This window comes from Falco rusticolus, chromosome 12 (genome assembly GCF_015220075.1).
Source record: "Falco rusticolus isolate bFalRus1 chromosome 12, bFalRus1.pri, whole genome shotgun sequence".
In the NCBI taxonomy this organism is placed as follows: domain Eukaryota; kingdom Metazoa; phylum Chordata; class Aves; order Falconiformes; family Falconidae; genus Falco; species Falco rusticolus.
In genome coordinates, this window is record NC_051198.1 from 18964221 (window position 1) to 18988237 (window position 24017).

General features: G+C 41.8%; 2 long non-coding RNA genes across 2 annotated transcripts; both read left to right on the top strand.

The window, feature by feature from the left end:
* Positions 1–6272: 6272 nt before the first annotated feature.
* On the top strand, positions 6273–16359 carry LOC119156274. Its single transcript, XR_005107044.1, has 3 exons — positions 6273–6416; positions 9048–9159; positions 15984–16359. It is a non-coding gene; the product is annotated as an uncharacterized LOC119156274 (long non-coding RNA).
* A 1313-nt stretch (positions 16360–17672) lies between these two features.
* On the top strand, positions 17673–19941 carry LOC119156311. Its single transcript, XR_005107067.1, has 3 exons — positions 17673–18396; positions 18769–18856; positions 19875–19941. It is a non-coding gene; the product is annotated as an uncharacterized LOC119156311 (long non-coding RNA).
* Positions 19942–24017: the final 4076 nt, after the last annotated feature.

Below are 24017 nucleotides of genomic sequence, written 5' to 3' on the forward strand. Positions count from 1 at the left end.
ACATTTTTTCTGTGTTATTCTTAATGTTATGGCAGAATAGCCCTTACAGATGTAACCCAAACATCTCTATTGCTTTAGAAGACATCTTTCACAAGCAGATAGATGGAAAAAACTTCTGACATGAAGGGAGGGGAAGGAGTCTGCAGAAAGAGGTGAGCTCTGACTCACACCTTCAGAGTTTGTAAAGGCCATGTTTGCACTAGCCCTGCCAAGTGTGTGCTCTCGAGGGCTTTGCACCGAGGGGGCTCGGTGGAAGCACTGCACTGCTGCGGCACCTCCTGGTGCTGCCCCTGACAGCACCTACACCTTTGCCCCTCAAATTAGGGGTAGGGCCCAGAGTTTTGCTAGGGAAACGATGGTTTGGGAAACTTTCCACACTCTAGAAAACAAGCACTGCGAGCTGGTATTGCAGGTAATTCACAGGTCCACCCAGGCCCTTCTATGTACCTCTTGCTCTCTGTCTTCTGTTGTCTCATGCTCATTTGTGAGACAGCTACTGAAATTCAGTGACATGTTAATGCTATTGTTTTAACCCCAGGGAAGTTGGGCTGATGTTTTCAGATTGGGAAACTAGTGGCAGAACCAAGGTCTAAGATGGCTGTAATTTTGGGGGGGCAAAAAGAAGAGAATGGTCATTTATCAATTCTGTGAGTCATTGCTGATATTCAAACCCATATACTGTAAACATTCCTATTGAGAAAAAACTTTGTATTTATTCCCTAGGAACACTGTGGGCCCTCCAGCAGTAAAACCAGTATTTCTGCTGAGGGGACAGAGGCTCTTCTCCCTGAGAAGCCTTTCTTTTTTCTCCTGCAGTATGTATAAAGGACATACAAAGCCAGCTGGTCAGATGGATTAGAAAGCACTGCACCACGTCAATGGGCACCCTTGTTTGTGTTCTTGAGAAGAGATTCTTAGTTGAGAAAGAAAGAAATGCCTCCCCTGTAATAGCCACTAACGAGGAGACCCTAGTGAAGTTTTTGTTTTTTAAAAGGCTTTGGCAAAAGACTTTTTGGACTCTTGGATTAGTTTATGTTCCCTCCCCCTCCCCACTTGATCCTTAAGGATTTGCCCAAGTCATGGATTTTTACTGGGCTTGTTAACTCTGTTGTTATTTTTTTTTCAGCTAAGGGGATAAAGAAATCTTTTAGCAAGAGCCACTCACTGGGGATTAGCTGTGAGTGGACCGAACAACTCAGTGACTCCCCAGAGGGGGTGACCCCTGACTCCAGGGTTAGGTGATGACTCATCTTTTGCCTCCTAGCTGAGGCAAGCTGAGGGCTCCCAACACGTGTTTTCTCCGTCCTTACCTCTGTACAGTGAGAGGCAGTGCAGAAGATGGGCTCTGTGTTATCACAGCTGCTATTCTGCAAAACTGCGGAAAACGATAAAGTAGATAGAATATCAAAGGATATGGTAACTGTTATTGGAAGGAAACCATAACCTCCTTCTACCACCTAAGGACCTGTCTGCTTTCCTCCTTTATAATTTTCAGAGCTGCAGGGGTTTTCCCTGCACAGCAGCAGTGCTTCAATTCATTGCAGAGCTAAAACGTGGCAAGAGTGGCTTTTGGAAAAGTTTTGTTATAGATGGTAATGCCACCTGGTCCTAATGGTATCACGGATGCTGTGGTGGTGGCAGAGAAAGGTTTCATGGGGGTCGCTTGCACAAGCTTTAACTGCTATATGAATTGAACTCATTTACTTTGGCTGTGAAGTTACAAGCAATGCATTTGGGATGCAAAAAGCAGTAGGAAGAAAAGGCAAAAATTAAGCTGAAAGCTCACATGAAATGGAGATCAGACTGTGTGTGTAAGGCTAATATGTAGATGAGTATCACTGAGCAAAGGAGTCATGCAGATTAACTCTGCTTTTGAGAAAACAGGTTAAATACTATGATATCCACTGGTTTGTATTGTCTTTGAAATCCTGGCTATTTTACAAAGCAGTCAACTGTATCCTTTTACCAGGTTATCAAGGGCTTGGATCAATTAATGATGTATAAGCATCCAACCTACTCTATTGAAAGGTCTGTCAGTCATTGTACTGTACCATAGGTTTTCAAGAAAGAGCTGTGGAGAAGAAACCTTTCCCTCCTAGCTATTTTTAGAGGAAAAGTAGCAAATCACTTTGGTGGGAGACAGTCAGCTCACACGGAGTCAGGTTTAGTGACGTGTGTTGTTTTTTGTTGGAATAAACTGGATGGGATTAGACAAACCTCCAGTGTATTAAAGCACTGCACCTTAAAATTAGATTTCCCAACTAGTCATAGGAATCAAGCCCCAGCGCAATTTAGATAGATGTCCTGGCATAAAAGGGATGGTGGAAGAGGGGAAACAGTGATATTGAATATACTGTGCACCCTTGTATATACATTTGATACATATTCATGTGCAAATACAAACATACAAGTGTTAGCTTTCTGCTTCCTGGCTATTAATTAGTAGTTGATTTCTTGTAAACATGTATGGTAGGGGAATGCTCTTAGAGCCTTTATAAAAGGAACAGGTTGTGGCAGCTGTATAGAGGTATTTAGGGAAGGTCTCTGTGCATGAGAAAGCAGGCAAATAGGAAGAACTTGTGTAAAAAGCTGGCAAGAAGCAGGAGTAGTCAAGGAGAGGGGTAAATGATCTGCAATAAGCATAGAAAGAGGAAGGCATTTAGGATTAAGAGTATGGCAAATTTTGTGCCTTTCCAGGCACAAAATCCCTTCCTTTGACACTCACTTTGTCCAGACCTGTGTTTCTTTTTCAAGCTGGTTGCAGGTGATGAAATGCCTAGCTAAAACAAGCAGTCTTAAAACTGTTAGCAATTGGGAAACACAGAAAGTTGCAGTGTGCATTTCTTTGCCAACGGCAGTTGTCATGAATGCATCAAACTTACTTTTTGCCCTGACTCTCCATGGGGTATTAGATTAGGTTCAGAGTCTCCCAGTTGGCTTTCAGGGTCCTTACTGGCCTGGACTAAGTGTTTGTGGCCGACCGTTGAGAGCTTGAGGAAGAGAGTTGCAGCTGGCAGTTTCACTCTTTGGCAGCAAAGAAATCTCCAGTCAGGGTCAGACTGTTGAAGGTAAAGCAACATGTTACTGCTGATCATGTCCCTCTTTGTACTGGGGACAGCCAGTGTCCTGTCCTCATCTTATTGCTCCTCTCCCTGACTCCTGACTGCCAACTCCCCCCTGGCTGGCAGCAAGTCTATCAGTCATCAGGCCCTGAGTGAAACGCATTCAATTCACTGGCCTGGAAGAAAACTAACGTGACAAAAAAGTGAATTGTTTGCCTCTAGGTTAATGAACTGAATCAGCTCAGTGAAGGCTCTGATGAACATTAGTTTGATGCAAGAGAAAGGGTGCATTAGCATGACTGGGATGGAGAGAAGAAAGGGCAGGGCTGGAGCTCAGGACGTGCTACTTTTGGCGATGATGAACTGCGAGAGTGACTCAACTCTGACATGTAACTTCCCCAGGAGGGTCTTAATACGAGACTGTGAAACAGGAACTCCTTTTAGCAGAAGCTGCGCCATCACCCGTTGTTATCGTAAACAGCCAGTGGTATGCATGCTACAACAAGAGATTACAGTGCACACGCAGGATTCCCAAATTCATTGAGGGAGAGCAAAGCACACATGGTAGATGCTAGTCACACTGTTGAATGCACTGTTGCAAGTCGCTCTGGCACTGTAAAGGTGAAGGTCATATCAGAACTTATTGGGGGGAAAGTAATCAAGATGAAGGGAGATTTATTCCCAGTCTCCTGATAACTGTCACGAAAGCATCATCCTCCTAAAGAAGAAACACTGTGTCTGTAGAATATGATGAAAAAGTGTTAATCATAGATTAATTTCTTTAGACTGGACTTTAGGGTACTCTGGAGTTCTCATTTATTTTGGTTCTGAAAAGGATTTATCATGGCTTTATTAAGGCTCATGTGACAAGCATTTTGGAAGTTCTGTTTCATATCAGCTAACCAAGTTCCTTTCAGTTGTGTTGTGCTGGAGGTCGGGATTCAGACCTTCGCCTTACAAGGTGACCCAAGAATTTGGGCAGAGAATTATGTTGTAATTTATTGAAAGTATGAAGGAAAAGTTTGCATTTCATAGCATGTTCACAGCTTTAGTGAGTCTGAACAATCAGGTCTCTAATGAACATCAGTAGTAAGTAGTATGAGTAGAGGATTTTTTTTCCTTTCCTTCAGTAAAGGAAGAAAGTTAGTGATTTTACACCTCAGGCTTTTTGCTCTTATGCCTTTTTCTCTTGTCGTTTCATCCCCACCTTGCCTGCTTTTTTCTTGTTGCCTTCTTTTATTCAAAATATGTAGCTAAATTTAACAGAGAATTACCATATTGCTTTACTTGGAAGATTTTCTCTGCTCATAATGTAAGATGAAACCATTTCCTAAGTAGTAAAATTCTGTAGACAGTGAATTGTGGAAGTTCAGATGTGTGTGTGACTGTGGGACATCCCCTTCACCCTTTCCCAGCTTGCACCTGGTGCTTTCAACATGCCTTCCAACATTTCTGTGCTTCATTTGCAGCTCTGTGTGGTCGTTGGCAGAAGAGGTGCAAGTGCCTCAGCCCTGGGCTGGCTGTACAGAGAGGTGCAGGACTCTACCCTTCCTTGGGAAGGCTCTGTTACAGCACTGCATGACTAAGGTGGGGCAGTCTGTTGGCTGGGGTTAACTCCACCTGGATAAACCAGGCCTAGTGGTACTAACTTGCCCTCTAAGACTGTGAAATGACAGTTGAGGACATCATACATTACAGCATCTCCCTCTGAACAGCGAGCAGCTTCCCTGCTGAAACAGCATATCATGCAAAAGTCTTTCAGCCCAGGGTGTATCAGAGAAGGAACGAACTGTACATTTTTGCATTGGTCACACTTCAAGGGATAGTCCTTAAACTTCAAAAACTAAACATGCGTTTTTGTTCATTTTAATAAACCAGCTAATTTTCAATACTCTTTCAGCTTTGTTATAACATTTATTGGTATAACTGAAGAGCTGGTGTGTTTGGGATAGAGACATTGGAAAGAGCCAGATACCATACAGCTGTCCTTGTGATACAGTCATTTGTAGCAACTTCAGGATTTAAGCATCTCCTCACACACTGCTGTGGCTTTAGGAAACCTTGGACTTTGCTGCAGTTTAATCACATTTGAAAAGTTTGCCAAGCCTTATCAAGAGTTCTGCTCTGACCTGAGCTGGCTGTTAGCTTTCACATGTTATTGGTATTAGCATTGCAATTTCTTCTTTCCTCAAAAGAAACAATAGCCTTTATTCACAGGAGGAGGACTCTGTGGAAATGAAGACTCTTATTTCAGGTTGTTTTGCTTTTAGTTATAAATACCTTTTGAAATAAATCTGCAAATGCAAGATATAATTCAGATCAGCTGGATCAATACAATCAGTGGATCATGCACAGAAAGTTGTAGGTGTTCCTTATATGTCATCCAGGTTTATTTTTTTTTAATGTTCTTGGCTAAAACATGATGTTTTTGTGTGGACAGCAGTACTAACATTCTGCTGACCTGCCCAACCCGCCGCTAACCACCTGGAATTAAGTTATTTTTATAACTGGCAGGTTTTCTATAAGCGAAATGGTTCAGGTTTAGCAGCTGGATGGAAATGTCTGGCGTGCTTTCTGTGGTCATCCTTGACTGCAGACATTACAGGGTAAGGCAAACGTGCCGCAAACATGTGGTATGTTTGCATCTTTGCGAAGAGATTGATGACTGGCCTAGCTGAGTAAGGCATGAGCAGGCCACCTAGCCTCATGTTGTTTAAGCCTTCCTAAAAGATGGGTGTTTCTTGAAGCCAGAAATTGGGTAAATCTGTGTGGAACTAGAAGTATCCACAAAATCTGAACGTAGAGCCCAATGGAACTGTTGAGTCTGGCAGGTTGGTTTAACCTATAAAAGCCATGATATGTGCTGATATTCTCTTCAAGGATCCTGAAGCTTTTCTTCAGTGTTTTTAGAGAGGACTCTAGAGTGATGGTCTCGATGGAGGTGTTATACCTTTTTGCAGATGCTGAAATGATCTGTTCTCCTTTTTCTGTGTTTCTTTCCATTTTCTGTTTTGTCTGAGCTCAGGCAAACCAAAATAGAGAGCACTTTAGAGTCACCTTCCTCTGGGCCTGCGTGCTTTCTATGACACTGCGGACAGTGTTATAGGCTGTCACCCTTGGATTTCTACAGGAGAAAAGCAAATGGTGACTGACTGAATTATAAGAAAAAGAAGAAAACCAGATATTATTTTTTCCCACAGATTAAAAGAACTTTCTCTGCTTTTCCTGATACAAGAAACACTTTCCTGAAGTGAGCAGGACCATGGTGGAGCCATGGGTCAATATTGTCTTTGATTCTGTTGCCTCCAGAGAAGCTGATCCTGAGCAGCGGGGACCCCCGCAAGTCCCACTGGGGTGAGTCGGAGTCCCCGAGCCATGAGGGGGTGACAGGTCACTCCATCCCGTGGGCTTTGACTCCCAGTGCTCAACAGCACAGCTACGTGAGTTTGACTTTGTCACAAGGCCCTCAGTCTCTGATATTTCCACATGTTTTCAGCAGCAGGACAGGGTTCAAATTATGTCAAAAGAGATAATGGGAAGCTGGCAACTGAATGTCAGCAGGGTCTCAGTCATTGTCAACATTTCCCAGAGGCCTACAACTGTTCTGGTGGAGGCGCAGGCCAGCTTGTAGGCCTGTCTCTGTCCCCTGATGTTTTGCTGGGTATTATTTGCGCATGGCTTAGGCCAAAGACCAGGAATCTGGGACCATAAGATAAAGTAATTTCCCGATTTCTCTGCATACAGGCAAAACTGCATCCACGGCCCTCTGCGCAAAGCTTCAGCGAGCCTTTGAACATGGGTGCCGTTAACATGACAGGGCCGGGATTTTACCCCAGGAATTTTTACATCTGCATGTATAATCTGCTCTGAGCAGCTTCAGACAATGCTGCGATTAAAAATACCTGGGCAGGTCTCCACAAGTGCTGTCCCTGTGCCATGTTTCATAGTGTTGTACTGATGTTACACACACAAGGTGACGGGGGCAGAAGGGCAACTTTTAAAGCGAGCATCAAGCAGGTAGTACTCAGGGCCATAGGAGCGGGAGCTCTCTTCAAATCGTCATTTTAAGTGGTAAACCAGAGTGTCGCTTACTGGCCAACACAACAGCAGCTTGCCCCAGGCTCCCAGCACCCGCTCCAAGGCACTGCAATACTTGTACAAACAGTTTTTGCTCTAGCTCTCAGCCTTCACTGGTTCTTTACTTCTGTGTCTCCCTGGCTGCCCCATGTCTTGGTGGTCTCTGTTCTGCTTGAGTGTGATTCTTGGGAGTCCTGTGCTCCTGCACCCTCCTGTTACATTGGGAAATGCCTAATCCATTACCTTTTAAGAAACGTACACAGTAGGAAAAGACACTGGTTTCCAAAAAAACACAGCACGGAGATCCAGACCTGTTCATTCCTTGCGTTTTAGGTCTGGGGCTCTGCTTTGATCCAGCCCCACAAATGTTAGGTCTGAACTTGTGCCAGTGTCTGATCTGACAGTGTTTTGATTTGAAGAAACATACGAGTGTTTCTTTGATTTTTTTTTTTTTCTTCTTTTTTTTCCTGTGAGAGAAATTAAACTTGAGTGGTTTGAGGGGGGAATATTTTAGCAATTTGGAGCAGCTTCTGTGGTATGAAACAGTGTGATCAATAGCTGTTGAAATACAAGTGATGGCCAAACCCCTGGCCTCCTGTCCCTGCCCTCAGAAAAGGGCGACAGCTGGGGAATGCTCCCAGGGTTTACAAACCTCTTTGGGTAGGTTCATTAGCAAGCAAAACAAATGTAAATTAGTTTAAATAGAAAGCTAGGTTAAGGTTTAATGGGGGGATAGTTTGAGAGGTGCCCTGGAGAAAGCCATTACAGCCCTTTGCTGTTGACCTTGGTTAGTTTCCCGTCCCCAGAGCGTGCCTGCTGAACTTTGTGCTTTCTGCTCTGCGTTAATGGAAACTGCTTGGACAGACTACCTAGAGCAAGGTGATGAACTTTTTGTCCCAACAGATTTATTTATCCCCTCTTGTTTTGATCATGGGGCTGCTTTGACAATGTTTTGGGCAGATTTTTCTAACCTCTTGAGGTGTTACTTGGGCCCAGCTCTGTTTGAAGGAAGAATATCTTGTGCTAGAGCCTTTACTTCCATAGTTCCAAGTGTTTTGATGAATGTATATTGTAGCCTGGTATTAATTACAACTTTTCATTGCTGTCTACTCTTGACAGCTATTTCTGTTAAGAGGTGCATTTTGAAAACCAAGTAAGTTTATGTATATCTGAAAAATGAAAAGCTTCTCTGAGCAGAGAAGCCTATCAGCAAAATTATATCAAATTTTCTTTCTGGGTGGCTGGTGTGCTACGGTCATGGGAAGGCTTTGCAGACAAGAGAGTTGTATTTGGAGCCTGGAGTACACTTGGCAGTAACATGAATTGCCAAAGATGTCTGAGAGAAATTGGTTTCACTTGGTGTCTGGCTGATCATTTTGGCATGTCACGTGAACCTCCAAACAGCACAGCAAGAACTTCCAGGTGGCTCGTGCCCCCAGACCCGACGGGCGCAGTCCCTCCTGCAAAGGAGCAGCATGTGAGATGGTTGTCAGAGAAAGCTCAACTACCTCTATATTTTAGGGGCCAAATGTAGTCTCCACTGTTTGATGTTTTGAAGGAGAACTCCTGTGTGCATAGCTGTTAGTTTCTGGCAGTTGCTGTTGTCTTTGTAAATGTCTGGGGTTGCCGTAGTCTGCCAAGTACATGCCCAGTGCAGCAGTCTGATCTACCCATCTCTCCACAGCCTTATGGAGCCTTTTGTGAATTTTTGCAAGGAAGTCCTGGATGGGAGTCACTGAGGCTGGGACCATGCAATTCTGCAGTTTAGAAAACCCCTTAGGTTCCCGAGAGCCACAGCCTTCTCTCTCAGTCAAGGTTCAGGATACGCTCCAAGTCAGGTTATGTATCCATCTCATCCTTTCCTTACCTCCCATCTGCAGTAATATGTGATCACCCCTTCTTTTGCAGCAGCACCAACGCTTATGCAACCCTGCTGCACTGTTGCAGGAAGCTGATCCAGCCAAAAAGTAACCTAAAAAAGAAGTGATGAGCTGTATGAACCTGCTCCCCAGGAGGTCGCGTAAGTGTTAATGCTGGCGGGTGGGAGAGGGTGGGAACATGTACCCCAGAGTGAGTGAAGAGTGCTAGCTGTGTGTTGGAAGAGTTTATACTGCATACAACCTCAGTGATTTGGATGAGGATTTATAACAGAGTGCCTTATCTGAGTCACTAATTGTTAATGTTACCATGTTCATCCTGCAGTAGTGACAGAAGGCTGCAATCATGGCAGTAGCACCACAGTGCCCAGCTCTGTGTGCACGCCAGAGGAAAACTGCACAGTGTTTGCAGCCTCCGTAGGTGTGACAGACAAACATGACCAACAATACAAACATGCTTCATCAGAAGAGCCATGCTGTTCCTGACAAAAAGTCCCTCTCACCCCTCTTGCCCTCTGTTCTGTCCCATGGGGCAGTAGCTTTGGAGAGGGTACAGGTATGGCATGTGTAGCGCTGCTCTGCTTGGTACACCCTCGCAGCTGCAGGAAAACTAGACATTTGCACTGTAGGTTGTCTCCAGATCATAATAGTTACCAGGGGAGCTTCTCTGAACGGACAAAGTCTTGTCTTGAATGCCTCTGCAACAAGCCATTGATATGAGTTGCTGTCTTATCCAATGTTGTTTTAATTGTAGTCTCAGAAAAATTCACTGGATGTTCTTGTATCTGAGATAAGGTGAACAGTTGCTTCTCATTTATCTTCTCTGTGGCATTCATAATGTTGTCAACCAGTGTAAGCTGAGCTGTATTACATTTTTCAAGTGAGAGGCGACTCAACCTTTTCTGACCTGGGCTGCTAGCTAGGGAAAAACTGCATCTATAGGGGTGGGAACTGTATGGTGTCCTTTATAAAAGGGCTAAGCCCTCACCACTCCCATGGTATTATCTGCTCTTAGTATTCTGGGAGTTGAGGTATGTTTGCAGTTACATGCTGCAAACTGAAGGACGTATTCCTCTACACATTGGTGTAGGTTTAGCTCTGTGACTTGATTCAGAGAGAGCAGATGCTGTTGGGGTATCTAGATGTTACTGGGCATTTCTCTCTTGCTGAAACATCACTCTGTAGTAGACTTTTTGTAATGAGTGTATGTACCAGCTTTTCAGCCACCACTGCCTGGCATTTTAACTTGGCCACCACTTATGTTACTACTCTGGGCTGCAAACTGCGGTTGAGGAACAGATACATGTAGACCCCAGGACTGGGCAGCAACCCTGGGTGGAGGGGGGAAGACCAGCAGCGGCTGGTGTCCTTTTTAGCTGGTATTGTCAGTCATTTACTACTGAACTATTTATAAAGCAACATGAATGAACTACAAGCTCTAAGGGAGTTTACTGCTGCCCTGTTTTTGTGGGATCATGGTCACATTTCAGTATATGTCATCTGCTGAGGGGCACACTGCATCAGCTACTGAAGGTTGCCTCGGTGCCCTTTACTACTAGATGAACACAGTGTCGTTTGGGGAAAAAATGGGAAAAAGATTTCAGGAATTGGCAAGTCTGAGAGGATTTCAGCAGTTACAATCGGTTGGCTCCCAAGAATCATTTAGGGAACAATTTCTTCAGAACAGAATTAGCAAGTGAATGCAGTATGTCCAGGTCTTGTTTCTTGTGTAAGTACAAGCAATATGAAATAATTTGCATCAGATCTGTTCTTAAAAGCTAATGATTGTTTCCTTCCCCCATTATTTGGTAATTCTAAGGATGTAATTAGATGTTAAATAAATTGGATTTGACACAAGGCAAACTCCAAGAAATTCCCGCTTGCCATCCCTGCTGCTGCTGGCTGTTCCTGTGCTGCAGTTTGTTGCTCTGGTTGTGCTGATGCACCTGTTTGTAGGGCTCTGCTGAAATGATCCAGGTTAAACATTTCCACACACAAAAATACCCAGCAGCAGAACTTTTTTTTTCTCTTGGTCTTATCAACTCAGATCTGCAGATCCAATCTGTTTTATTTATACACATCCCTCCACAAAGTCGCGCTGAAATAAGTAATGCGGTGCTGAACTGTGACATGGAGTAGAGGCAGGTGGGTGGCTTTGCACCCAGGGTAAATAGGTGCCAAAACCGGAGACTGTTTGAACAGAAGTGTATAAACCAGTGATACTGGTAATTCATGATTGCACCCTGTGGCCTGAGCAGCTTCTGCTTTCAGCTCAAATGCACACACAGCAGCTCCAGATGGAAGTGGCCTCAGTGGTGGACTACCTGTCAATATGGGTAATACTCACCAAATTTTAGGGGTTCTACTTCATCCTGAGATGTTTTCATGCTTGCTTTATATTTAGCAAGAAGCACCTATGGTCTCTCGCATACTGTTTGAATAGGAGCAACTGTATTGTATATAAAAGACAAACTCAGCTCTTTACTGGAAAGAAAATATGAATTGAAAAACCAGCCTAGTGGACTTCAGGTCTATTTCGTGTGTGTTTAATTCTCCATTCGTGCCACAGTAGTAGAAGATAGACGCAGCTCTTCTGAAGATCACTTAACATGTTTTCCACCCCCTTTCCCTACTAGTGTAAGAAGATGGAATTATTTTCAAGGCATAACTCTCTTTCTCCCAGCCTATGCGTTTCTGCCTCTAGTACAGTAAGGTCTGACTGAAGATGCTGCACAGTGGTCCCAGCCTCTGAGTTTCTGTACTGACATTTGATGACCAGGAATATCGAGATGAGTTTGGTCTTTTAAATGCAAGGCCTTGAAAAGATGTTAAGTGTCTGCACATTGTTGGATTGCATCCTGGTACCCTGGAGCCTACTTAGGAGAGACTTTTACTTTTCCTCTAACCACCACAGAATTGGGTAATTTGGGGTAACTCCAGATTTGCCTCCTGTGAGCTGCCAGATAGAATTGATATGTCCGGAGCTCATCCAATTAAAAGAAATAGTTAGGAACGGAGTTGCAGAGAACTCCCATTCACATTGCAGTATTCTCCAGTTTAAAGTTTCCTTCAGAGGAGATGCAGGGATAACACTCCAGGGTGGGAACACTTCCTCTTTAAATTACTAAGCAACATTATTGTCTAAATGTAAATTAGATAATTAGCGAGGTCAAGAGACACACACAAAAGATTTTATTGGTTTGAATAAAATGCGCCTGGCGTTCAACTAGTGTATAGTAACACCAGATTTTCTGAGTAATATGACACCATATTAGATGCAATTTCACCTTGTGTGTTGTTCACAGATCTACTCTGTCGCATTTATTATAGGGCTGTAATTGTTTAAATACAGCTTGCTTGTTATAGAACTGTATTACTACTCTATTTCTACATAGGGCTTGGCTTGAATTTCTATTCACTCTTCATTCTAGGCCTGATTTGCTCTGACTCTTCTCGCCTCAGTGCTTTGTTTGTCTTTTCTCGTAGAGTTTGCTTGGAAGTTAAGCAGACTATTTTTTTTTTAATGTAAAGACACGAGTTTAACAGATTATAATTATAAAAGCTTGAGTTTTTCTTTTTGGCGATCACCCATGTGTTTTGGCTTTTACTACCTATTTGGCATGCACTACTTTTTCATCCAGATGTAAGTAGTGGCTACTAAAGTGAAAAAGCTGTGGCTGTGTTATAGTATGTTTTTCACTGATTCTTGTGCTTAGGGCTGATCCTCCCCAGCAAAAGAAATATGTGTTATCCTCCAGATTGTGTTTTGAATAGATAAGATAGACAAATGACGAGAGAAAAGATGCTATATCATCTGGATCATGTGCAAAAGTAACAGGGGTATTGGGAAGATGCAGTGAGAACATATGCAAAGTTTATAGTAAGTTGGAAACTGAATCCAAGTCATGTTGTTCATGCTTTAGTGCATGTACAGTAATAATTATCTCCCTTTCCTCCAGATTCTCACACCCTGATTTTTGGATTGGCATGGTTGTTACAGCACATTTTAAACAATTGTATGTACATTTTTACCTGAAGAGAGCATGGAAAATTTTTTATAGATCCTTATTTTGAGGAATGTGGTTAAAAAAGCATTGTCTTGCCTTTATTTACACATGAGAGACAGGGTTCCTGCCAGCCAGCCATGGGAGCAGGGCTTCTCCCAAGTGATATGCACTGTGAGGTGTTTAAAGCAGCAGAACTGGAAGGGAAGGGAGGACTAGCTCTGCCAGTTGGGGAGACACAGCTAAATAAACTCAGTGCTTCATGCAGTGGCAGGAGCTGAATCATGTGCCAGTTAAAGCAGGCAGCAGGCGTAAAGCCCAGTTAGCATCCACCAGTTATTAAGAAATCTCTGACGACAGACACAAGGGTGACAGAATTGGATTTTATTTAATTCTTCAGAGGTCTCTGAGGTTGCAACCCTGGGCTCTTACTTTGGCCATTCCTTTCTCAGGTTAGAAGGGCAACATGAGGCTGATGTGAAACCTTATTTTTGTTTTCATGCCTCTTTAAGGTGGTACGGTACCTTGCTTTAGCAGGCATGCTGGGTATCCTTGTTACAGTGGGTGTCCGGTGTACGTGGCGAGATAGGGGAATGTTATCCTTTATTTTATGGACAGTTATTGCAGCACAAAGCAAACAAGGCCCAAACCCTCAAAGGTATTTTGCTTAACTTAAAGTCATTTCAAGGTCATTCAAGCCCTGCATATTTCTGGGGCTTGAGGCTAACGTGATTTTGTGTGTTGACACCAGCAGCACAGACCGTGTTGCAGGCCATGCTGGCAGAGCTGGGATTTCTAGGTTCCAGGCTAGTGGCTTAACTGCGGGACCAGGCTGCCTTTCCTAATCTTTTGTTCAGATCTGTGCCTTAAACCTGTCTGTTCTGCATGATGAAAACCACTGTGGTTTCTACACTGAAGCAGTGCCTCTGAGCTTGAAAGGCTATGTGCTTCTTGGGTACGGGAGGTCTGTATTGTTGAACTTCTGCACTGTGGGAGCAAAAGGCTAAGTTGCAGCGCTGGGTGAGCGATGCTCAACACATGCTTGCCTCAGACCTCTGCACAATCCTGAGCTGTGAGATCATAGTGAAGTAACAGCACGAATTGCCAGAAAATCTGGAGTGTTCAGATTGTGTTAGCAGGAAAATCTTCAGGGAAGAGTCCACTCAGTAAGCAAACATGTGAAGTAGAGTGTTTCTACAAACTCCTGGATCACGAATATGTGTATTATAATATATCTGTATGTGTGTAAAACCAGAGCTTAATAAAGCACAGATGAATTGGTCCAGGTAATTAGCAGACTGAATTTTGCCTTGGATAAGAGTTCTGCTGAAGGATGCTTTTTAAAAATTAAATTTTCTGCTTGATGCCATACAACTAGCTTTAAAAAGTGAATAAGCGACACCTTGCTTGCTTCAAACTGCCTGTACTTAGAGAAGACAACCAGTAGGTAATTTTGATGGGGGTTAAGGGAAAGGGGGGGGGGGGAAGAAAGAATAAGAAAAAAAAAAAGCCAACTGGGCACAGAGTATCTTTGTTCCCTCCCACTGCAAGGTTATTGATGCTGTCTGCAGATTTGTGTTTGCTTTACTGCTGGTAGTTAGAGCTGGTGATCAAGGCTTAGAGCCTGCCCATGAAGGGACATAATTGGTTGGACTCTTTGAGTCCTCTGTAACAATACTCGGTTTTTGTGGTTAGGCAGCGCTCCACAGAAGTATAAAACATTGCATGATTGGCTGGGGCAGTCAGGTCAAATGTTTTTCTTCTCATCTCAATTCCTATTCTACAGGACACCAATATATCTCATAGCCCAGGAATGAAAGCTTTAACCTGGAGGGTGCCTGGTGCTTCTGAGTATCTTACAGGAAAACATTCAGTCTTGGAACAGCTGGCTGACGATATATTTTTATAGCTATTACTTTGTCCTCCTCATTCTTGTTTCATTTGAATATAATAGGCTCTTTATTTTAAATACTCATCTGTTCCTGCTGACGTTTACATCCTCACACCAACAAATCATAATTCTCTGGTTATTTCTGTTTTTGTTTTTTGACGTCACATTTGGTTACTGTTGGAACATATGTGCTACATGCCTGGAGTGAAGGGACATGTTTAGTTTTGAGTAATAAATTTTCCATTTTCCTTTCGGTCTTTTCGAAAGAATCCCATATTCCAATTTGAACCAAAAAGGTTATAGACCTATTTAGAGTTTGAATTTTGGCAGGATGTAAGCGTGTTGTTGTGTTTTATGACTTCATGAGAGAAAACGCTGGAGTCACAGATGAATATGTAAAAAATGATATTGTCCTGGTTTTTTCTTTAATAACGGAATGGAGAAAATACTTCTGACGCAGCCCCTGCCTGGGTGTAGCTTGTATATTCTGAGGACTGCTCCAGGGTCCAAGCGTAGAAGCTGTCCATGTCTTCAAGCTATTGAGGCTAGTTTTGCTGTGGATTCAAACATGATCAAATTCAATGAAATAAATGTACAGAATGGCTTCAGTGCTTGGGCAATGTTTAAACATTGAATATACGCCCCATGCTACTAGTGAAGTTATTTTTTCTTTTCCATAGCTTCCAAAATGATCTGTTTTGTTAATCATTTAAAAAGAATAGATGCACGCCTTTCTGGTGTGATAGTTTTTAGTTTACTCAAATAAACAGCGTAGGGTAGAAACACAAGATTTAGAAATATAACATGGCATGCATCCCACAAGTTAAAATTTGTCTGGAGTGTTACAGAAGAGTAGCCTCTGAACAGCAGCCAGGAGCTTAAGTCCCAGGAGCTTAAAGGCTGCAGCATACGGAAGTCTATCACAAAAGTGGCATGGCTGTGTAGGCCACATTTGTAAGGACGTTCCACTGTACAAAAGAGTTCAAAAGAGATTTAAAATCCATGTAAGAGGCAGGTGTCATGCCTGCTCTTACATGGACACTTACATTTTTCATATAAAAATCCATTTTAGGGTGCTGCCTGTGAGAGCCAGCCTCCCTTCTGCTACCATCCCCATGCAAACCCGCACCCTCCAGCACCGGAGGATGAAGTGGTGGCATTTCCCCAACTGCCCTGTGCATGCAGATGACTCTGCACAATACCAGGTAGGGTGACATAAATGTACCACCTCTGACACATTGCGGCAGATTTCATTAAGAGTTCCTGCACCTTGAAAGCAAAGCAAGCTGGAGAGCCAGAGGCAGGCTTTGCTCTCTGTGCTGCCACTGGCTCTGAATGACTTTTGGACAAGTTTTTAAATCTGGTTCTTAGCTACCCATCTGTAACTAGCAGCTGCAGTGCCTGCCTCGGAAAGTGTCTGAGAATAGAACTGGTGGGAAAAAAGGACTTCTGTCCCAGTAACACTGTAAGAGACTAAAATGTAATATATATGTACATATGTATGTATTTATGTATATACTTCTTTGTTATACAGCATTGCTTTATACATATATGTAAATATATAATTTTAATCTCCAGTTTAATCATAATGAAAAGCTAAATAATGAAAATCTTCATCACAGAATATTTCCTCTTCTCCAGATTTGATAAAGTTCAGCCATAACACATCTTATTAAGACAGTTAAATGCTTTGTTGTAGTTTTGATATTCTGTGAAAAGAAATGGTTTTGCTGAAGTGGAGTTTGCTCAAAAGCTGTTTCAGGAATGCCTTTCTGTTGCATAACTTAACATAGTACCTGGAAATTATTTTAAGCTCCTTGCAAAAGAACAGTCAGAGATCTATTACATTATAATTATTTATAATACAATTAATAATTACTATCATGATTACTTAACCCTTTTAAGTATGCATGTTCTTTTTACGTACTTTCCTCCTTGCAGATTGATTATCTTAATTATGGTATTTCTGTTTGCATGTACTTAGTACCTATTAAAATGAGTCTTAAAATGCATTCTCAAGGATTAGAAACTGCTTTGTATGTTTGGACGCTATCTCGGTGGGAATGGACTAGCTTTTTTCATCTCCCTGTGCTGATGGGGCTTGGATTTTGCATTATGTCTTTTTCCCAGACCTATGACAGAAAATTCTCTCTCTCTGTTCTCAGTATTTGGAGTATTACTGGTAACAGTCTAATGATTAACTCTTGGAGCAACGGGGAACTACATGTGTGCTGTCATCCCAACGTAGTGAAGTCTGCCAGTTCCTGAAAGAAGGAAGCTTCAAGAAGTTTGCAGAATTGACACATTTTGTAACTGGATAATGAATTAGCTTTTCACATTTCAGTCAATATTAAGCGGTATTGTTCACAAGCCCCTTGGCAATTAGGCAACTTCAAAATCCTCAGTGGACAGAGGTCAGTATGCAGGTCTGCACAGGAAAAGTCTGCAAGGCTGAACAGGTTACAGATACAATTTTAAAGAGACCTAGAAACCATTCCCCACTCTCCGCCTTCAAAACAAGTGATAACATACAAGGATAAACCTATCTCTGTTATGTAGCGTCTAAAATCTGGTGAGATTAGACCTAAATTTGGACCTCAGTATGCTGAGGCCCTGTACCGTTTGCAAAGTCCTACCTGCACAAGAAAGATGAGTTGAGCTTTGTGGATTTTTTGTTGCTTTGTCTTTCCTGGCTGCGATGGGGTCATTTGACACAGTTATTACCCATGCTCACGCAGATGAGTGGTGCAGCAGTGGTCTATCTCCAGCTACATCAGCATTTTGAACTGAGTTTCTGCTCAAAACTTCTGCAGAGGTGGCTCATGTCTGCTGAGCTGCCCAGCCAGCTGGATGTGCTGGAAGACTCAAGGGTCTAAAGCATTATGCAGCTCTTCCTTTCCCCCACATAAGCCCTTGCTAGCTGTGTTTATGCTGTTATCCCCTGGACAGCTTTCCCGTTCTGCTTCAGCTGCTTCTCTCAGCACAGCCTGTTATGGGTAAGGTCTCAAAAATTTTCCTTTTGCTCTCAGATTCAGATCTCTACATTACTGGGGAAGGACAGCTGAGGCTTTGGGATTCAGGAGATCTGAGTATTGGGTTTTTTTCTAGACTAAGTTCTGAGACGCTCTTTCTTCCTCACTGAACTATAAAGAGGAGCAATAATATTTGCCTGCCTCACTGGTTCATGCAGTGTTGTCTGTAACAGTTTTTGAGATACTTGCAGGAGGGTACCGTTAGAAAGTAAAGTACTATTGACAGTGGTAGTATCATGCTACAATTGTGTCTGAACCTTCCACCACTTAAACACAAGTGTTTAAGTTTTCTGTACCTCAACTTCAAATCAGTTACAATACCATCACTGTAATCCAAGGCACTCTATACATCAGTAATGTACCAGTTATGTGTGCCTTTCGTAGGCTAAAAGACAAGGAAAGAAAAGCGATGGATGAAGGCTTCTGTCATGGATCAGAGCTGATACTGACCAGGTATTGCTTTCTTCCCTTCAGTTTTATAAGCTTTTCCAGTTTCTTCAGCCTGGTAGCTTTTATGCTGCCGTATTTATTGTTATATGGTTGGGGCTTTCTTTATTGCTGATAATAGCTTATTGAGACGAGGACTTTATTTGCTTAACCTTGGATCTTTGGAAGAGAGACTGGTTACTTTGAACCTTTCAGCCTTCCGCTCTTAAAAGTGTTGAAAGAAGCAACTGTAATTTAGTGCTTTTATTGCAAATTTAAACACACAAATAGATGCCTTCATTCTTACAATCAACATCAAAAGGCCAGAGAGTCTGGAGTGTATCAACCATGTATTGGTCATTCACCATTAATCAACTTACAAATGCCTATCTCTGTCAGGATCTCTTCTCCTTCCAATGTGTTCACTCAGCTCCACTGCTGGAGAAATAGTCAGGAGGAATCCCAACAGGGTCCAGCTGTACATCCTGTAAGTAAGGACAACTTGGCTTCCTGCTGTACTTTGGTACGAACATAGCATTTTGTCACACAGATGAGCATCTATGCTTATTTATATGCAATGCCATTACACCTCAGCCACAGAGCTTGGATACTCTGTGCGTCTCATGCAGATTACTTAAAATAACAGATCCTAACTGTTGAAGACTGATTAGTTAATTTTATAACTGATAAAACCCAATAAATTAACAAACATCAAAACACTTATGTTCAAAGTCCAAAAATTTAAAGAAAGAACAAACATGCAAATGTTTAACAGTTAATTTCCCGTCAGTACATACATGTGTATTTGAGTGTTACGATCCATCCGTTTTTCTGTTGCACAGTCTGTGCGTCATCACTACTTAACTCTGTGTGTTGTGCAATTTGTTTGGGCTTGCATCTTACAAGTCAATATATTGGTTTTCATTAGCGTTCCAGTTCCATAAAGTGAATTATCTCTTTGGACGGGAAATACACCAAAAGAACAGAGATATTGCTTCAGAAGGACAGCGTTCTTGTTTGTGTGTATAGGTACTACTTAACAGAGGTTGCATATACTAGATGGCACGCATGCCTTTTTTGTGTTAGCTAAAATAAGATTTGATTGCATGTGTAATACACAGAATAAAATTTTAGAAATACATTTCTACCTAAAGGAATGGAGTTAAATCATACTTCCTTATTCTTTCCGTTCTGATGTTTACTCTTAACCCTGTGATTGTTACTTTTATGCACTGAAGATAAGCTCACTCACCATGTAAATCTAGTGACAGGAAAACTCTGCCTTGAAAAGCTTATATTAACATTCAAGAGCTCATATTTTTGCTAGACAAGCTAATTATGCAGAAAAAGGAAAAGTTATTAGATCACACATGATCTGCCAGTTGTGCAGGAAGTATTTAAGAAATACAGAAATTAGCTCGGATGTCCCAAATTCTGATCAGTATGTTAATCAAAGATCATCTTCCCTCTGTTGATTCCCTCTCTCTTGGTCTTCCTTATACCAGGTACATGCTTTGTGATGATAGTCCCAACAACAATGCACAACGTAAAGATAATATACAGACTAGCCGGTGAGGAAATGTAAATGCTTCCCCCCCCCCCTCCTTTTTTTTTTTTTTCTCCTCCCCCCCCCTCCCCCAGCAGTCTGTGTTGTGGCAGAGAGGGCAGAAGCTCAGGAGTGCAGCTGAATGGACCTACTGGCTCACCGTTGACAAAAGGGGCCCGTCCCTCTCTGCTGCTAGCTCTGGTGCATGGTGGTACATTGATTCAGTTCGCTGGTGCGGCAGAAGATGGGTCCTGGGTAGTTTTTGGTGGGTTACTGAAGTGTTAACATAAGGGGTCTACAAGTTCCAAGACCAGTTCAAGAAAAGCCTAGGGAATTTCCTTTATGCAAACCTTTCCACTTTTCTGGTTCATTACCTAAATTTGTCTCTAGAAACAAACAGGAACACTTTAAGAGGAATTATTTCATGGTGATAAATGTGGCACGACTGCTCTGCAATTTTGCTTTTATTCACTAGATACAGATCAGTGTTTTTCTTTTCTCCTAGTCTCCTTTATGTTGAGCGATTGTCTAATGACAAGCTCTTCAAAGGAGAGAAACAATATTCTTACGCACATGGAAGCCTTCCATTGTTTCCCCTGTTGCTCCTTTGGCTTGATGCTGTATTCAAGGAGTAATTGTGGGAAGTCAGTGCTGCTCTTCCTAAACATAAACTAGGCTGAACTGCACTCTTCCTGTCTGCTGTTGTTAGCAACAGCATTAGAAAATTGCTGTGTACTAAGTCAGTCATGGAGAAGGAAAAGCAGGACAGTGAGTGTTTTTTCACAGCTGAATGCAATGCCTACCTTTTCACCTGCTGTACTTTTTGTTTGCACTAGGAACTATGATTGTGCACTAGGATTGTTTGCACTAGGAACTATGTCAAATAATCCTAATCACAGGGATGATTTCATTCCCTTTAATGAAATTATATGGGGAAGTAAAGCAAACAGCTTTAGATTCTGGTTTTTTTCTCAGCAATGATACTCTCTTTCAGACCAGTGCTAGCCCATGAAGGGAGCAGTTGTCTGTTTGTTCAGCAAGCACAGTAAGAACTTTTTCAACCTTTTATAGTCTTTTTAGCCAAGATTGTTATTAAATAATTTGTTCTTAGCCTTCTCGATGTCACCACAAGAGAAGTCAGTGAAATACAGTCAAACTTAGAACCAGACAAAAGACTAGTTTCTATATGCCTTGGCACCTTCTTACTTCAGATCAAGATTGTTAGGTGAAAGCCAGAGCAAAAGAAGAGGGGAAAAACCCCCCCTCCTTAGAATTTCTGAATATATTTATTTGCAGCAAAGATTTAGTATAAAATATGTGTCAAAGAAATGCATTACATGAATGCATACTACCAAGGAGGATCTTACTATAAATTTGTTCTTTTCAAGCCTGGATAGTTGGAATGAAACTCTTCCTGCTGCTAAATTTTTCTCTGTTGATATGTCCTGGGGATTTTATTATTCACAATCTTCCTTCCAAAGGAAGACATTTTCAGAAGTCAGAAAAAGCGTTGTTTTAGGGCACATGTGGAATATCATATGGATATTCCTAGTATGGAGGACAGAATTTAATTCTGTGTTTTGAATTAGGTTCAATCTTTTGCTTCTGTTGTTTGAAAGATACTTCAGGAGCAACTAATTTTCTGAGCAACACATTTAGTTGCCAGTTGTTTTGAGACTGACTTTTCAAATTTTTATCTTGTGACATAGTAGTATATTTCCAAGTCTCAGATAAGCTAATTTGGACCCAAAAGATTAGTCAACTTAATCTAATTTAACATTTTTATTCCTTTTGTTCCTTTGTTCCTGCTTTTTACAAGGAAGAAAATTTATAAGGCATCCTTATAAGGTGGAGGCATGTGTCGTTTAATAATATGATTCAGAGAAGCATTTCATGCCTTTGATTAGGGTAAGAAAATTTTCTTTTTTTAAATCACAAAGACAGTGAATGATGATAAGTATGCTGGAAGGATTTTTAGGTTAACAAGGCATGAATAAATGTCAGCTTTCCATGAAGAGATGAATAAAGTGATTGTATTTACTGTGGCTGCGCAATGTGTTTAAGAATACCTAGTACTATTCAAAAATGCTCTTTTAATAACCTTTTTATACAGATAACCATAGGCCCATGTGCATGTCACAGTCAAAAGTAAGAAGTCCTTTTCTGTGTGGAAGTGTCTAGTTTTAGAGCGGAGTTTGAAACTATAAGTCTTCTGCAAAAGAAACGGGGAGACAAGGGTACATTTGGCAGAAAGAGTGAAAAATTGATCTCAAAACATGAAATGAGAGCTAACAGCTTTTGCCACAACAAACTTTACTGACCTACATGATCAGCTGAAAAGACTAGATGGATTTTGGGATAGAAGCCCATCTTGAAAATGTATTTTTTCATGTCCTTGTGTTCCAGAAAAGTAATTATCCTGGACTGAAAAATGGTTTACAAAGTTGAAAGCTATTGTAATTTTTTTTCAAAGCAAAGAGTTAACAGGTTTCAGTCTAGAGAAATCAAGCCTTTGCTCAAACTGAAATACTTTAAATTCAGTAAAAGTTGCAGGAGCAGAATCTATCTAAAATACTCTGGCCATCGTGTATGAGGTCAGCAACATGGTATAATTGTGCTCAAGGCTCTGTTTTTCAAGGAATGGTTTGAAGTATTCTTATAGCAAAACAACACTGTCTTCCTTATGGCTCATGCTCCAGGCTGTCATTTGGTCTTTATACCTTAGGGCCTGAATGAATATTCAGCAGTTCTGTAGGGATAAGGAGTAAAACCCTGGCCCAGCTGAAGTCAGCAGTTTCATGTAGATCTCGTATATACAATCTAGAGTGTGGGTTTTTTATTGTTTTTTGTTTGTTTGTTTGTTTTTGTTTTTGTGTGTGTTTGTCATAATGAGTTGTCACAGTCCTTCCCGGGTGGTCAAATTGTGTGTACACTGAGCTGGAAGAGCATTTCTTGGCATAGGATGAATGGTTATGAAGATGTTTGTCCCATCTAAACTTCCTGGCCAAACTGTAGGACCTGGGAAGGCAGCGAGAGGGCTGGAGCATGCCATGGCGAGCTGGCTGAGGCAGATGCGGTGCTTCCTGTGGTGCTAAAGTAACACCAGTTTTACAGCTATAGGACACATGGGATTACTTCTGAAGTCTTCCTGACGCTGGAAGATTTCAACATTATGTAGGTCAGATTTGCATAAGAGCATGCTTTATGCATAGGGCCTGTTGTTTTAAAGCAGGGTGTAATGACTTACCCATTGCGCGGCTGAGCTCTCTTTTTTAATGTTAAACACCCATGGAACTATGGTGGAAGAAGCCTCAGTTGGCCACATTTCTGAGAACAGTGCATCACAATAGCACATTAGTCATCCTCGCTTGATAAAAATAAGAAGGATGAATAGAGAAGCCCTAGCACAATGTAGAGCTCTAAAGAGCAGTTTATATTGAAAGAACTGCTTTTTCTTTTTTTTTTTTTTTTTTAACTGTGTGTGTACGAAGAAGCTGCTGCTACTTGAAAGCCTCTCAGTTTTAGGTTTGAAAAACCACAGACTCCTTGGGACTGCAGGACCTGTAGCAATGGTTGATTCAACCCTTTACTTTTTGGAAGAAGAGAAACAAAATTTACGCTTCTGCTGTGGCATGAGGCCATCTGATGTATCCTTGGAAACAACAAAGTAGAAAAGGTCTGTCTGCTCTGTGTAAACATTCAAGAGCCCATAGCATTTTCTGGGTGAGCTGGGTTTTTGTCCTGAGTCACTACATTCTTCTTTCTCCACAACTGTGCAGTTAGCTGCTGCCTTCCAGCATGTTACACAGCGCAGCTGCATTGCATGTGAACAGTGCCTGGAGCACATGAAAGACTCTTTAAGTAAGTAATAGTGACCAATTGCACTACACTGAATAAAGGCTGTTAGTCTTTCTCTATTTCAGTGTGCAATAAAGGGCAGTTTCCAGGATTGATTAAATGGTGCAGTGCCAGATGTTAGGATCTGCTGGGCTGTATGTAGATCTTGGGGGAGAAAAGCAGATTTGATGACTTACGGAAAGACTTTTGCTTATAAAAGAAAAATGTGGAGATGGTTTTATAGTCTCTTAGCAGAAAAAAAATA